Source organism: Papaver somniferum, chromosome 2 (genome assembly GCF_003573695.1).
Source record: "Papaver somniferum cultivar HN1 chromosome 2, ASM357369v1, whole genome shotgun sequence".
Classification (NCBI taxonomy): Eukaryota; Viridiplantae; Streptophyta; class Magnoliopsida; order Ranunculales; family Papaveraceae; genus Papaver; species Papaver somniferum.
The window spans coordinates 124867754-124881917 of record NC_039359.1 but is presented as its reverse complement, the minus strand read 5'-3'; the positions used below and the strand labels follow the sequence as shown (position 1 = coordinate 124881917).

Below are 14164 nucleotides of genomic sequence, written 5' to 3'. Positions count from 1 at the left end.
TATTTCGTCGATTTAATGTGATGAAATATATTGATGGTAGTAGTGTTTGTCTTGAGAAATTTACTTCTAGAGCAAAGGCAAACAACAATGTTGTGAATCCTTTATATACTGAGTGGCAATCAGAAGATTCAACTCTGATTTTGTGGATTCAATCCAGAATTTCTGATACTATCGTAGGCGATGTAGCTGGATCTGACACATCCAAAGGGTTATGGGACGGTATTGAACAAAGATTTGCACATACCTCTACTACACATGTTATTCAATTAAGAACCAAATTGCAGAATTTGAAAGTTGTTGGCTCCAATATAACCAACTATCTAATGGAAGTAAGAGACATTCAGAATCAGCTTGTTGCTGCTGGCTCTCCCATGAATGATAATGAACTTGTTGTTGCTATTATCTCTGTCTGCATATTCCGCCTTCTGTACTTCAATCCACATGAGAACTCCACCAGTAACTAGTGCAGAGCTACACAATCTGTTGCAGAGTGAGGAGGCCGTTATTACTGCATCAACTAAGCAAGAGTCTGAGGCCAAATCTTTTGCAACTACTATGAGACCTTTTCAAGGTTATAGACCACCTTTTCCTGACAATATCAATTATGGTGGTAATCCTTCTTATCATGGTGGTACTGCTGGTAGATTTCCTGGTCGTGGCCGTGGTGGACGAGCTCCCAATCCACATTACTTTCCCAGACCTACTTATGACAGAGCAGCAACACAACCATCTCCATGTCAAATCTGTAATAAGTATGGTCACACTTCAGTGGATTGCAATTATAGACTTCAGTTTTCCTATCAAGGGAGATCACCACCTGCAAACTTGCAAGCTATGTTGGCAGATGCTGACATTTTTGATGATTCTCAAGAACAATGGTATGCTGACAGTGGAGCAAACAACCACATATCTTCTGAAGCCTCTGCTATTACCAATTGCTCTCCATATGAGGGTTCTGAACTGATTTCCATAGCTAACGGTGAAGGTATGGCTATATCCCACTCTGGTAGTTCTTAAAAAAATGTGCATGATCATTCTTTTCTTCTTAAGGATATTCTGCTAGTACCTAAATCCTCTCACAACCTACTTTCAGTTCATAGATTCGCTAGTGATAATCACTGTTCCTTAACTTTTGATTCTTCTGGTTTCTATGTCAAGGATCTAACCTTGGGGAAGATTCTTTTCCAAGGGCCGCATAAAAATGGTTTATATCCCATCACTTTCAAGAACACTCCTCTTAAAGCTCTATCAGCCACCAGTCAACTTCTCCATCAAAGATTTGGCCATCCATCTTTTCAAACTCAGCAAAGAATCTACAAGCAGCTTAATCTTTCTAGAGTCTCTAATAAACCTATATTTTGTAATAACTGCGAGTTAGGAAGAAGTATTAAACTTTCATTTTCTGTTTCTGAATCCTTTGCAACTACACCTCTTTAACTGTTGCATATGGATCTTTGGGGTCCCTGTCATATTGAGTCATTTTCAAGTTCCACTTATTATGCTAATATTGTTGATGAATGCACTAAGTATTGTTGGATATTTCCATTAGCAAATAAATCTGATTTTGCTCCTACTTTCATTCAATGGGTTACTCAAATAGAGAAACTTCTTTCTTTCAATGTTATCACAATTAGAACTGATGGAGGAGGTGAATTTATTGTCGCTGCTCTTAAAACCTTTCTTCTCACTAAAGGAATTTCACATGAATTTTCTTGCCCACACACACCTGAGCAAAATGGTGTTGCTGAGATTAAACACAAGCACATTCTTGATGTTGGTAGAACTTTGCTCATTCAGGCTAGTCTTCCTGATAAGTTTCGGATAGAGGCCTTTCAAACTGCAAATTATTTGATAAATAGGTTGCCTACTAGGTCCTTAAACTTTTTAACTCCTTTTGAAGTCTTATTTAAAAAAAAAACCAGATTATAATTTTCTAAAAGTCTTTGGATGTGCATGCTTCCCTTGGCTAAAACCATACACATCTAACAAACTTCAGCCCAAAAGTAAACACTGTGTGTTTCTTGGTTACAACTTATATCATAAGGGCTACAGATGTTTAGACCCTATTTCTGGTAGAGTATACATCTCCAGACATGTAATTTTTGATGAATCATCCTTTCCTTACACATCTTTACTCAATTCCTCAACTCATGTTTCATCAGCAAAGTCCTTATCTTTTGAGTCTGTGTCATCTATACCTCCTGTTGCTAGCTCAACTGAAGTTGATACAGATTCACATTCTACTCCTTCTGCTGTGCAACCAATATCTCCCATTATTAATGATCATGTCATGACTACCAGGGGTAAGCATGGGATTTACAAGCCTAAAGCTATGACCGCCACTAAGCATTTATTACCAACTGCACTGTTAACTAATATTGTTGCTCCAGTTCCTACTTGTTTTAGCAAAGCTAATCTTATACCTCAGTGGAAAGTTGCTCTTGTAAATGAACATCAAGCTCTTCAAGATGCTGGTACTTGGAGCATTGTTGATCCTAAACCTGGTATTAACATTGTGGGTTGTAAATGGGTTTTCAGAATCAAATATAACCCTGCTGGCACTATTGATAAACACAAAGCTAGGCTAGTAGCTAAGGGCTTCAATCAACATCCATGAATTGATTTTGAAGAAACTTTCTCACCAGTTGCTAAACCAGCCACTATCAGAATTGTGTTAGCAATTGCAGTGCAGTTTGGATGGACTATAAATCAATTGGATGTCAGCGATGCTTTTCTACATGGAAATTTGCAGGAGGAGGTATACATGGCTCAACCTCCAGGTTTCAAAGATGCAAAGAATCCAAATGGTGTTTGTCTGCTACACAAGTCAATTTATGGTCTGAAGCAAGGTCCAAGGGCCTGGTATGACAAGCTTTCTAAAGCTCTTATTCAGCTCAAATTTTTTGCCTCCAATGCAGATACTTCACTTTTTGCGCTTAGAGAAGGAAAGCTCATCATCATTTCCTTAATCTATGTGGATGATATTCTCTTGACTGGTAACAATGCTTCTAAACTACAGTCCATCATTGCTGCTCTACAGTCTCAATTTCCATTAAAGACCTTGGTCCCCTGCACTATTTTCTAGGCTTAGAGGTCAAAAGAACTACAAATACTATATTTCTATCTCAATCCAAGTATGTTCTTGGCTTACTAAAGAAAACTGACATGGTGGGTGCAAAGCCATGTTCTACTCCAATTGCAGCCAATGTCAAACTGCGCAAAAATGATGGTGATTTGCTTTCTAATCCAACAACCTACAGATCTTTAGTGGGTGCATTACACTATCTCAGTTGGACCAAACCTGAGATTTCCTATGCAGTTAATGTGGTTTGTCAATTCATGCAGCATCCAAGAACAACTCATTTTACAACTACAAAGAGGATTTTGAGATACCTTAAAGGCACAATCAATTATGGTCTCACATTCAACAAGGGTTCATCTTTCTTCTTGGTTTTTCTGATGCTGATTAGGCTGGCTGCATAGATGATAGAAGATCAACAGGGGGTTACTGCATCTTTCTTGGTCAAAATCCTATCTCCTGGTCTTCAAAGAAGCAAACTACAGTTGCAAGATCTTCAACAGAGGCAGAGTACAGAACACTAGCACATAGTGCATCTGAACTGATTTGGATTTGCTACATACTTCAAGATTTATATTTTCCTATACCTTCTGTTCCCAGGCTTGGTTGTGACAACATCAGCTCAATCTCCATTGAATCTAATCCAGTTCAGCACACAAAGATGAAACATGTGCACATTGACTACCACTTTGTCAGGGAGCTTGTTCAGTCCAAAGCACTTGATGTTTTCTATGTATCCTCACTAGATCAAATTGCTGACATCTTTACTAAAAGTCTACATTGTCCTAGATTTCAAATGTTAAGGTCCAAGCTTCAGGTGTGTCCTTCAGCTTGAGGGGGAGTATTGACAGAGAGTGTAAGATGAGTGTCATTTTCTTATTTCATCTCTTGTTTTTTATGTGAGTGTGTGAGTTACTTGTGTGGACAGGTGTATTTATACTTTACACCATGTACCAATTATTGTCAACGTTTATCTCTTCTTTCATTTGTTATGAGATTATTTTCTTCTCTGGTTTTCTCTGCTCTGCCATGTTATCAGAAACCCTCTCCCCCTTTCCATTAAACCTTCACTTGCATTTTCTCTCCCCTTATCCCTCGTATATATATGCTTCTTAGTGGTAGCGATGGTGGTAAAAGATTACAGGTTTACAACAAGGTACCTTGTTTATTGAGTTGGGTTGGTTGGGTTGATTCTGCAGAGAAACAAGCTTTTGCAGTGTAGGAATGGTCGTTGGAAAATAAGCTTCTTTTGTGTTAATCAAGTGGTAGTATAGAAGAGTAAGGATGCTATACAACTATTCCGAGGACAACAAACGAACTTGGGAACTGTTAGTTGCCTGTCATGATGTTTGCGAGCTTGTAATATTGTGTTTGTCAACAAGGCTCCACAAAGGAGTAGGTTGTTTTATTTTCAGCTCTGTTTTTGAAGGATTAAAACAGGCTTAATAATGAGAGGATTAGTAAGAAACAAAACCTCAATATTCATGTCGTTTCCTTTTGTTATTGTTTCATTAGATTAGCTTTAACGCGTAGACAGTGGCTTAATCAGAGTCTTAGGCCTTAGTTAATGGCTTTGAAGCTTTTTCATTTTATGTTGTCCATTTAGCTAATGGCTAATGTCTTTGCTTAATTATTCAGTCCTTGTTTAAAATGGCTGGCCTGTCTTGGGATGTTCACTTCCCAGCACACTGCCTCTTGAGAATCATGTTGTTCTTTTTGAATTATTACTACGATGGGTCATTCTTGTTCCCCGTCCCGTCATTCTTTTTTCTAATTCCACTAAAAGCTATATGTGTATATATACCTCTATCTTAACAGTCCAATCTCAAGTTTGACGTCGTGTGCAGTTATTATTTCGGCAGCTCCCCTAAAGATAAACCTAGGTTTACTGTTGAAGATAAAAGACGATAAGAAGATAAGAGAGGTTTACTGTTAAAGATAAGAGAGGATAAGATAAAATACAAATGTGGGTTCGTATTGATGGTGATAAAGGTTGAGAACTGGTTGACTTTGAATGGGGAATGGATTAAATGCAGAGTGGGGACGAGATCAAGGAGCTCGGGGTATGGAGACTACCATTACCAAAATGTAGTTTTGCACGGGATTCCCGCTTCTCAAAATGCAGTTTTCTAATATGCATTTAAAAGTTCCTTGGGCATTTTTATTGCTGTTCCAAATATTTTAAAGCGCGCCTGCGTTGCAACATATTTCTGCGTTGAAAGAAAATATATTAAAAGCATATGAACTTGGTCATCTAAGAATTTAATAAATTTTGCGTTAGAGATATGCAAAGCTGGTTGCTGTTGTAAAACTTGGTCATCTATTTCATCAACCGCTGATAATATATGAACGTGCGGTTTGGATTTTGTGTGCATCACTGTTTTGAGAAAAGCATCCGGATGGAATGACACGTAGCTTGATCCATGTGATACGATTAGTGAACCTGAATTAAAGAACAAGTCACGTATTTCTAAAATTTCATCTTTGAATACGTCTGTGTTGGCTTCTGGGTTTGTGCACTATTTTTTTCTTCTTCTTTGCAGTCGATCGGTCACATCCTCCAGCACCAAGTGCTAGCGTTCATGGTGGGACCCGTGTGAGCTTAAGTCAAACTAAAACTCTAAAACGAAAAAAAAATCTTTGATGCAAGATAGGGAGGTCTGAAGACTCTGAACCACATAGTGATCCATATGAAATGGGGGACAATGCTACGTTGACACCCACAAATCCCGTGGTAAATCCCGGAAAGGTATCGTGCGGCAGTTGGGCAATGCCCTCTACCATACGAATCTTTCTAGATATCACTAACTAGATTACTAGATTCATACGAATCTTTCAAGACAAACAAAACTACCATTTCCGTAAACTAATGTTGGATCTAAAAGTCTAATGCAGTAGATGTACTAAGTATCATAATCTTTAAGCAAAATTGCAGAATTCACATCAAACTCAACACCTCGAATTGATATTATAATCTACTAACCTTGATTCTGTAAGTTCTTGGTTTCAAATCCTTGCTTATTTGCACCAATTTCTGTTCTTCCCTCGTCAACCTTGTTGTAAGCTGGTGAGGATGTAAAAGTCCTGGAGTATCAAACAATTTCGCTTGACCAGGAAGAATACCTTCGACCCTAATTATCCCCAGAGTAGTCCCAGGCACAGGAGCTTCAGTTAACTCATTAACTTGCCCTCCACTAGCATGTTTACCTATCGAATTAATCAGCGTTGATTTCCCTGCATTCTGAGCTCCAACTACCCAAATGTTTCCTCTAGCACCAGTCAGCTTACAAACATCATCCACAAGATGTTTCAAACCCCAACCTCTAACCGCACTAACCAAATGAACACTAGTAACCTTATTAGCTCCTCCTTCATGTGCACGCGTACGAACCCAATGCTCCAACCTTGTAGGCGATAAAGATGGTGGAAGTAGATTAATCTTCGTCACCACAAGAACAACTCTAGGTACATTCCCTGATTTCCCTTGTTTCCAATCTACTGGATTTAGATATGAAGTTTCATAAATTCAGTAAATCCTAAAACCCTAAACCCTTTTCATCACCACCGAAAGATAAAAATCAAAACCCAGAAATGTTAGGTCGAAATTTCTCACCTTGCAAATTCAAACAATGGTTTCACCTCGCCTTCATCTCTTCTTCTTCACAGGTAAGCAATTTTCAATCTTTAAACTCTCACTTACTTTGCAATTTCAATTCAACCCATTATAACCAATATCCACACCAATTTCCTTCGAATCGCCCAAGATTTTTCTCTTCTGAATCGCAAACATGTTTAAAATTCATAAGGGAAGGAAATTTCGATGAGAAAACATCTCAAAATCATGTAATTTGTCCTGGTTGTGGTGTTCATATGCAAGGGTTAGACCCAAAATTACCAGGTTACTTCATGAAACCTTCAGAGAAGAAGCCTGATTATAAAATGAAGTTAGATAGACAACCCATATTTGATGAAACCGAGATCTCAGATTCTATCAAAAGGGGCAGTCTCAATGAAGTTAATAATGAGCCTGAACAACTCCCAAAAAGCTACTAAATTTGGTTCAAAACTGGTTGTTTGTGCTAGATGTCATTCATTACGATATTACGGGAGAGTGAAAGATGTTACAGTGGAGAATTTGTTACCGGATTTTGATTTCGATAATACAATTGGTAGGAAATTGGTGTCGACAAGTGGGGCTCGGTCAGTTGTTTTAATGGTTGTTGATACTGATGATTTCGACGGGTCATTTCCTAGGAAAGTTGCAAGATTGGTTTCGGATACTATTGGTGAGAATTCAGTAGATTGGAAACAAGGGAAATCAGGGAATGTACCTAGAGTTGTTCTTGTGGTGACGAAGATTGATCTACTTCCACCATCTTTATCGCCTACGAGGTTGGAGCATTGGGTTCGTAGGCGTGCACATGAAGGAGGAGCTAATAAGGTTACTAGTGTTCATTTGGTTAGTGCAGTTAGAGGTTGGGGTTTGAAACATCTTGTGGATGATGTTTGTAAGCTGGCTGGTGCTAGAGGAAATGTTTGGGCAGTTGGAGCTCAGAATGCAGGGAAATCAACGCTGATTAATTCGATAGGTAAACATGCTAGTGGAGGGCAAGTTAATGAGTTAACTGAAGCTCCTGTGCCTGGGACTACTCTGGGGATAATTAGGGTCGAAGGTATTCTTCCTGGTCAAGCGAAATTGTTTGATACTCCAGGACTTTTACATCCTCACCAGCTTACAACAAGGTTGACGAGGGAAGAACAGAAATTGGGTCAAATAAGCAAGGATTTGAAACCAAGAACTTATAGAATCAAGGTTAGTAGATTATAATATCAATTCGAGGTGTTGAGTTTGATGTGAATTCTGCAATTTTGCTTAAAGATTATGATACTTAGTACATCTACTGCATTAGACTTTTAAATCCCAACATTAGTTTACTAAAATGGTAGTAGTTTGTTGTCTTGAAAGATTCGTATGAATCTGGTAATTTAGTTAGTGATATCTCAGAAGGTCTACAGCTTGTTTTGTTACTGCTCAGCAGCAACTGTGAAACAGAATCATCAATCTTTCTAGAACTGCATCAGTTTGAATCTAAGTGACTGGAATTATGTAGGCCATATAGATATGTTAACTTCGAGAGTCTTGAAATTAGCTGATAGTTTGTTGTCCCACCATGATCTTCTCGAATAGGACCATTTTCCTGTCATATCTGTTTTAATGTTTTGGGTATTATGTTAGATTGGAGTTCGGAAAAAAAGCATGTTGAGGATATATCGTGGGGGATAAAATTTATTACTTTTCAAATTCTTTGTGTAGTTTATGATTCTTTTTCAGCACCCCCAGTTTCTTTCTGTTAGTGATAGCCTGACAAGAATTAGGAAAGGTATCTTATGGGTTTCAACTCTTGTGAGTGTTATTTGTATATATTGGCAGATCTGGTAAAAGTGGCTGAGATGATAAAAGTCAGTGTAAACTGTTGCATAGGCTAGATCGTTTGATAATGGTCAGACCAAACCTAGTTACTTGGTTCTTTTGATATCTTGATCTTAGACGCTGATATTATCATGAAAAATTGACAGGCTGGTTATACTGTTCATATTGCTGGCCTGATGAGACTGGATATAGAGGAAACATCTGTCGATACAGTTTACGTTACAGTCTGGGCTTCTCCTTACCTTCCTTTGCATATGGGAAGAACAGAGAATGTCGAGTCTATGCTCTAACACCATTTTGGTCGTCAGTTACAGGTATTGTTTTGTCTTTGAAATATCAAAAAGTTTCTCGTGAACAGAAAGTTTCTTTGAAATATCAAAAAGTTTTGTCATTTACAGGGATTGTTTTGTCTTTGAAATATCAAAAAGTTTCTCGTGAACAGAAAAATAATCAATATTTAAGGTTTGTTGAGTCTGAGCTTTGTTATTCATCTATCTTTTGTAGCCACCTATCAATGAGGAAAGAGTCGAGGAACTTGGAAACTGGGTCCAAAGTAAATTGCATGTGTCAGGAAACAGTTGGGATGTAAGCTCCATAGACATCTCAGCTTCTGGCGGTGGTTGGTTTGCCGTGGGACTAAAAGGGGAAGCCCGTGTAGGTGTTTGGACTTATGATGGCATTGATGTTACAGTGCGTAATTCAGTTATCCCACAAAGATCAAACCACTTTGAAGTGCCAGGATTTACAGTCTCTAAGATTGTATCTCAAGCAGATCGAGCTACAAATAAACAACCTCAAAGCAAAAAGCAGAAGAAGCAAAAGCAGAGCAAAGATGCTGCATCTGATGCATCAGCATTACCAAATAATGCGGAAGATACAAGTTCTTGCTAATATAAGAGTTCCATGCTGGTTTCAAATTTCACCTAAAGGTGGACATTTGAAATGAAGGTGAAGAAATGGGAAAGGAAGCAACTGACTGGTCGGAGGGAGAAGCGAATTGAATTGATACTTTAAAATGAGAAACTAGAAGTGGATAATGGGAGTATTTGTTGAAGTTGAGTTGTGATATTTCTCAAGAGACAGATGGTTGGGATTATTTTGTTTTGCACAACGATCTTGTCATTTGTGTATGTTGGGAATGGCACAGAGGGATCATTAAAACATGAACATTGCAGTTTGCAGGTACTGATTCTTCGAGTGGACTTTTACCAGGTCTAAATTTGGTCGTGGTTTTTTTTTTTGCTTGATGACAACTATAACAGTAGTACTTCTTTATCCTCGCGTTTTTAGGGGCTACTCAAAAGGATTTAGGGGCCATCAATTTATACCCATCCAAAGACTCTAGTTAAGGGGTACCCTATATGATATTGAAGTTACATAAATGCCCTTCTGATAAAACCGTATAAAAACCAAATAAAAAAAATAATTCTACTCATTTCAACTCTTCTTCTTCCAGTTTCATATCTTCCGATTGTGGAAGAAAAAAAACTTTCCTTCGTTCGACCTAAACATCGTCGCGAATCGTAAAATCAGAACATCGTCGATTCGTTTATAAAACAATGGATAAGGAAAATGAAACCCACAGACCTAGAACCAAAAATGTTGCTAGGGGTATCGTTCCAAAGATTGGGATTTTAGCAAGAAGAACGCGAAGAACAAGTACTCGGCAATGTAGTTGGTGGTGGCGATTCCGATAGTCAAACACTTCGTCAACTTCAAATGGCCCCAATTAGGTAAGAATCTATCATTTTTGGTGTTTATTTCGCTTTAATTCGACGAATCGAGAAAAAAAATTTCTAGGGTTTTCGTTTTTTTATCCAGATTCGGGCGATAATCATGCTTATTTACTTCCGAATGTAGTCGTGTTCTTCGTTTCTCAAGAACATCGACAGTATTCGGGAGATATATTTGTTGGTTATCTGCCGAATATTGTTGGCATATCTTCCTGGATACAAACTGGTGAATTTTTTGGCTTCCGAATATATTTAAGTAGACACACAGTATTCGGAAGTACACTCACTACCGAATATATATATTGAAAAAATCTCAAAATTTCTGATATAGGAAAAATCCCATTTTGGGGCCAGTATTTATTCGGAAGACAATATAATGTTTTATACATCCGATTGTGTAGGATAAAATTTTAGAATTTCTGAACTCCAGTTGATGAATATTCGGTTGTAAACATGTTTAGTTATATTCCGATTGTTTTTCATTCGGTAAAAATATGTGTCTTCTTACTTCCGAATTTGTTTATTCGGGTTATAGTTTTGTACTTTTGCTTCCGATTGTGTAGGATGAAAAATTTAGAGCTTCTGAACTCCAATTGATGCATATTCGGTTGTAAACATGTTTAGTTATATTTCGATTGTTTTGTATTCGGGAACAGTATGTGTCTTTTTACTCCCGAATGTGTACATTTGGGTTGTATTTCGATACTTTGTCTTCCGATTGTATAGTTTGTAAATATTGTTCCTTTCTTTGTTGTTTAGTCTAAGTCGAGAAAGGAGGAAGAAAGTGACAGCTAGTGCTAGGAGGGAAAGGAACGCCAAAAATAATTCAAGTGCTCAACAAAGCTTACAAGAACAAAGCAGTCAACAAGAAGTGCAACCAAGTGCTGAACAAAGTGTAGAACAACAAGGCAGTGAACAAGGGGTGCAACCAAGTGTTGAACAAGCCGCTCAACAAAGTGCAGAACCAACTGCTCCACAAGTTACACCCCACCATGAAATTGAACCAGTTGATCCAGTGCCAAGAGTAGAAGAAGAAGGACAACCAAGTGGTACCCAAAAAGCCAAAAAAGGAAAAGATGGTGTAAAGAAGGATATTGCTAAGAAAGCATCACATCTTGTCCCTCAGCACTTGAAGAAGAAGGGTATTCTAGCAGGCACAATCCTTGGGCTACCGGCGGATGGAGGAAAATTGTTATTTGGATACAAAGACTCATGGGCTAGAGAAATATACGAAACCGAGGTAATAAAATTACTATTTTTTATTAATGTATTGTCTATGTGTTATATCGTAATATTTGTATTAATGATTTTTTTATGTACTTTAATAGGATCATCAAGATGCGGTCCGTCTACTCAAACCTACCGCCGCACCAACAAAAATGCTTGCGTGGCCTTTATCCGGTGAATGTGAAAGGTTCAAGTCAATTGTTGCCAACTCGGGGTTAGCTAATGCCGTCGAGAATTCATTGTTGGAACATGATCGTGTGGCCATATCGGCGTTCGTGGAGAGAATGTATCCTGAGACCGATACTTTCCATATGCCGTTTGGGGAGATGACGATTACTTCGGATGATGTTGTGCAGATTCTTAACCTTCCCGACCAAGGCACAGCTGTGAAGTTTAACTACACAAAGCAGTTAAGTTGGGCACAACTTTATGCTCTAACTAAAAAGTGCTTAGGTTGGGATGAAGAGACAACAACATCAGAGTTTAGGAGGCATGCAAGTTACAGAACAAGACAGATCAACATTACAGCTTTGATGACTATGTTTCGAGGCACCTTGGAGAAGGAAAAGAATGGAACGTTAACTGATGAGCAAGTGAACCACGCTGCCACCGCATATCTCCTTTGTGTATTGGGATGTGTCATCTTCCCCAATACTTCTGGCAACCGGATCGACGCCAACCTTATACAACTTTTGGATCCTCTCCATGAAGTCGGTGACTATTCTTGGGGCACGACATGCCTAGCATTCTTGATAGAAGAGTTGAGAAAGGCTTCGAGGCTAGGAACCTGCCAAGTTGCCGGGAACGTGGCTCTATTGCAGGTTTTTTCTTTAACTCTATAACTCACTCTATAGTTATTCAGTAGACAATACATATGATGCATATCCATAACTCCAAATGACGCATATTCGATAGGAAATTATCCATCTCTTTTCCCGAATGTTGGTTATTCGGTGGTTAGGTACTTACTTTGTTTTCCGATTATATACAATCGGAAATATTCTTTTGATATTAGAACCGAATATACAGGCCAGAAAAGCTATAGGTTACTGAACTCCAAATGACGCATATTCGTTAGGAAATTATCCATCTCTTTTCCCGAATGTTGGTTATTCGGTGGTTAGGTACTTACTTTGTTTTCCGATTATATACAATCGGAAATATTCTTTTGATATTAGAACCGAATATACAGGCCAAAAAAGCTATAGGTTACTGAACTCCAAATGACGCATATTCGGTAGGAAATTATCCATCTCTTTTCCCGAATGTTGGTTATTCGGTGGTTAGGTACTTACTTTGTTTTCCGATTATATACAATCGGAAATATTCTTTTGATATTAGAACCGAATATACAGGCCAGAAAAACTATAGGTTACTGAACTTCAAATGACGCATATTCGGTAGGACATGATCCATCTCTATTTCCGAATGTTTGGTATTCGGTGGTTAGGTACTTACTTTGTTTTCCGATTATATACAATCGGAAATATTCTTTTGATATTAGAACCGAATATACAGGCCAGAAAAGCTATAGGTTACTGAACTCCAAATGACGCATATTCGGTAGGAAATGATCCATCTCTATTTCCGAATGTTTGGTATTCGGTGGTTAGGTACTTACTTTGTTTTCCGATTATATACAATCGGAAATAAAGTTTGGAAATTACTACCGAATATACACAATCTATTTACTAAAACTTGGTTTCTTATGTATATAGGCATGGATCTATGACCACTTCCCTATCCTGAAGTTGGCCGGAGAGAACCCGGGGTGGTGCAAAGGTACTCCTAGAGGAACAAAGTATATACTTGAAGACAACCGTTCTAGGACAAAAGAGCAGCAGTTGATTCGCATGAGGGAGATTTTGGACCAATTGAAGGCCTCAGACGTATGCTTTGATCCATACAAGGAAGATCGAGCCAGTGGGCATATAAATGTTCGGTAGGACTTGTCCCTTTATTTTGGACCGTTGTGGCACCCCACAGGATATGTGATGTATAACCCCTCTAGGGTGATGCGACAACACGGGTATATACAACAGCAACCTGTGGAGAAAATGGGGGATTACTACAAATTGGAGTTGGAGTTGTGCTCTTCTAGTGGTGATAATCTCACGATTGTTCACACAGGCCCACCTACTGTTCTTGATAACTGGGATAAGAGGAATGACTTCATTATCGACACTGATAGACGAACCACCCGAGGTGATGAAAATTCTCCAGACTATATGAGTTGGTATAACAAGGTATCACATCCTTTGGTTATCCGTGAAATCAAATCCAACACTACTGCGGCGGGTTCAAGTTATAATTGTATCACCAAAGACAAACCAGCTGGTTATGATAGACTGATGCGTGTTCTTATATTTTTGTTCATTTTATATTATTCCTATAAATCTTAGGTAATTACCGTTTGATGTTATGTCATTACGTATAAAAAACAAACCATCCCATGGCTCTAGGTGGTTCCAAGGGCCAATATAGAAGGTTAGACACCCCATATTCGGAAGTTCTGGTAACTGAGTTAACTTCCGATTATTTCAAGTTCAAAATTTGAAAAGTATCAGTTTTTCCAAATTCTGATTTTTGGGCCATCGTTCATTCGGAACTTTACAAAAAAAATTATACTCAGAATATTACAAGTTCAAAACAAACCATCACATGGCTCTAGGTGGTTCCAAGGCCAATATAGAA

General features: G+C 38.3%; 1 pseudogene; it reads left to right on the top strand.

Annotated features, from left to right (window-relative positions):
- The first annotated feature begins 5936 nt into the window (after positions 1-5936).
- Positions 5937-9785, top strand: LOC113349037 (annotated as a pseudogene).
- The last annotated feature ends 4379 nt before the right edge of the window (positions 9786-14164 follow it).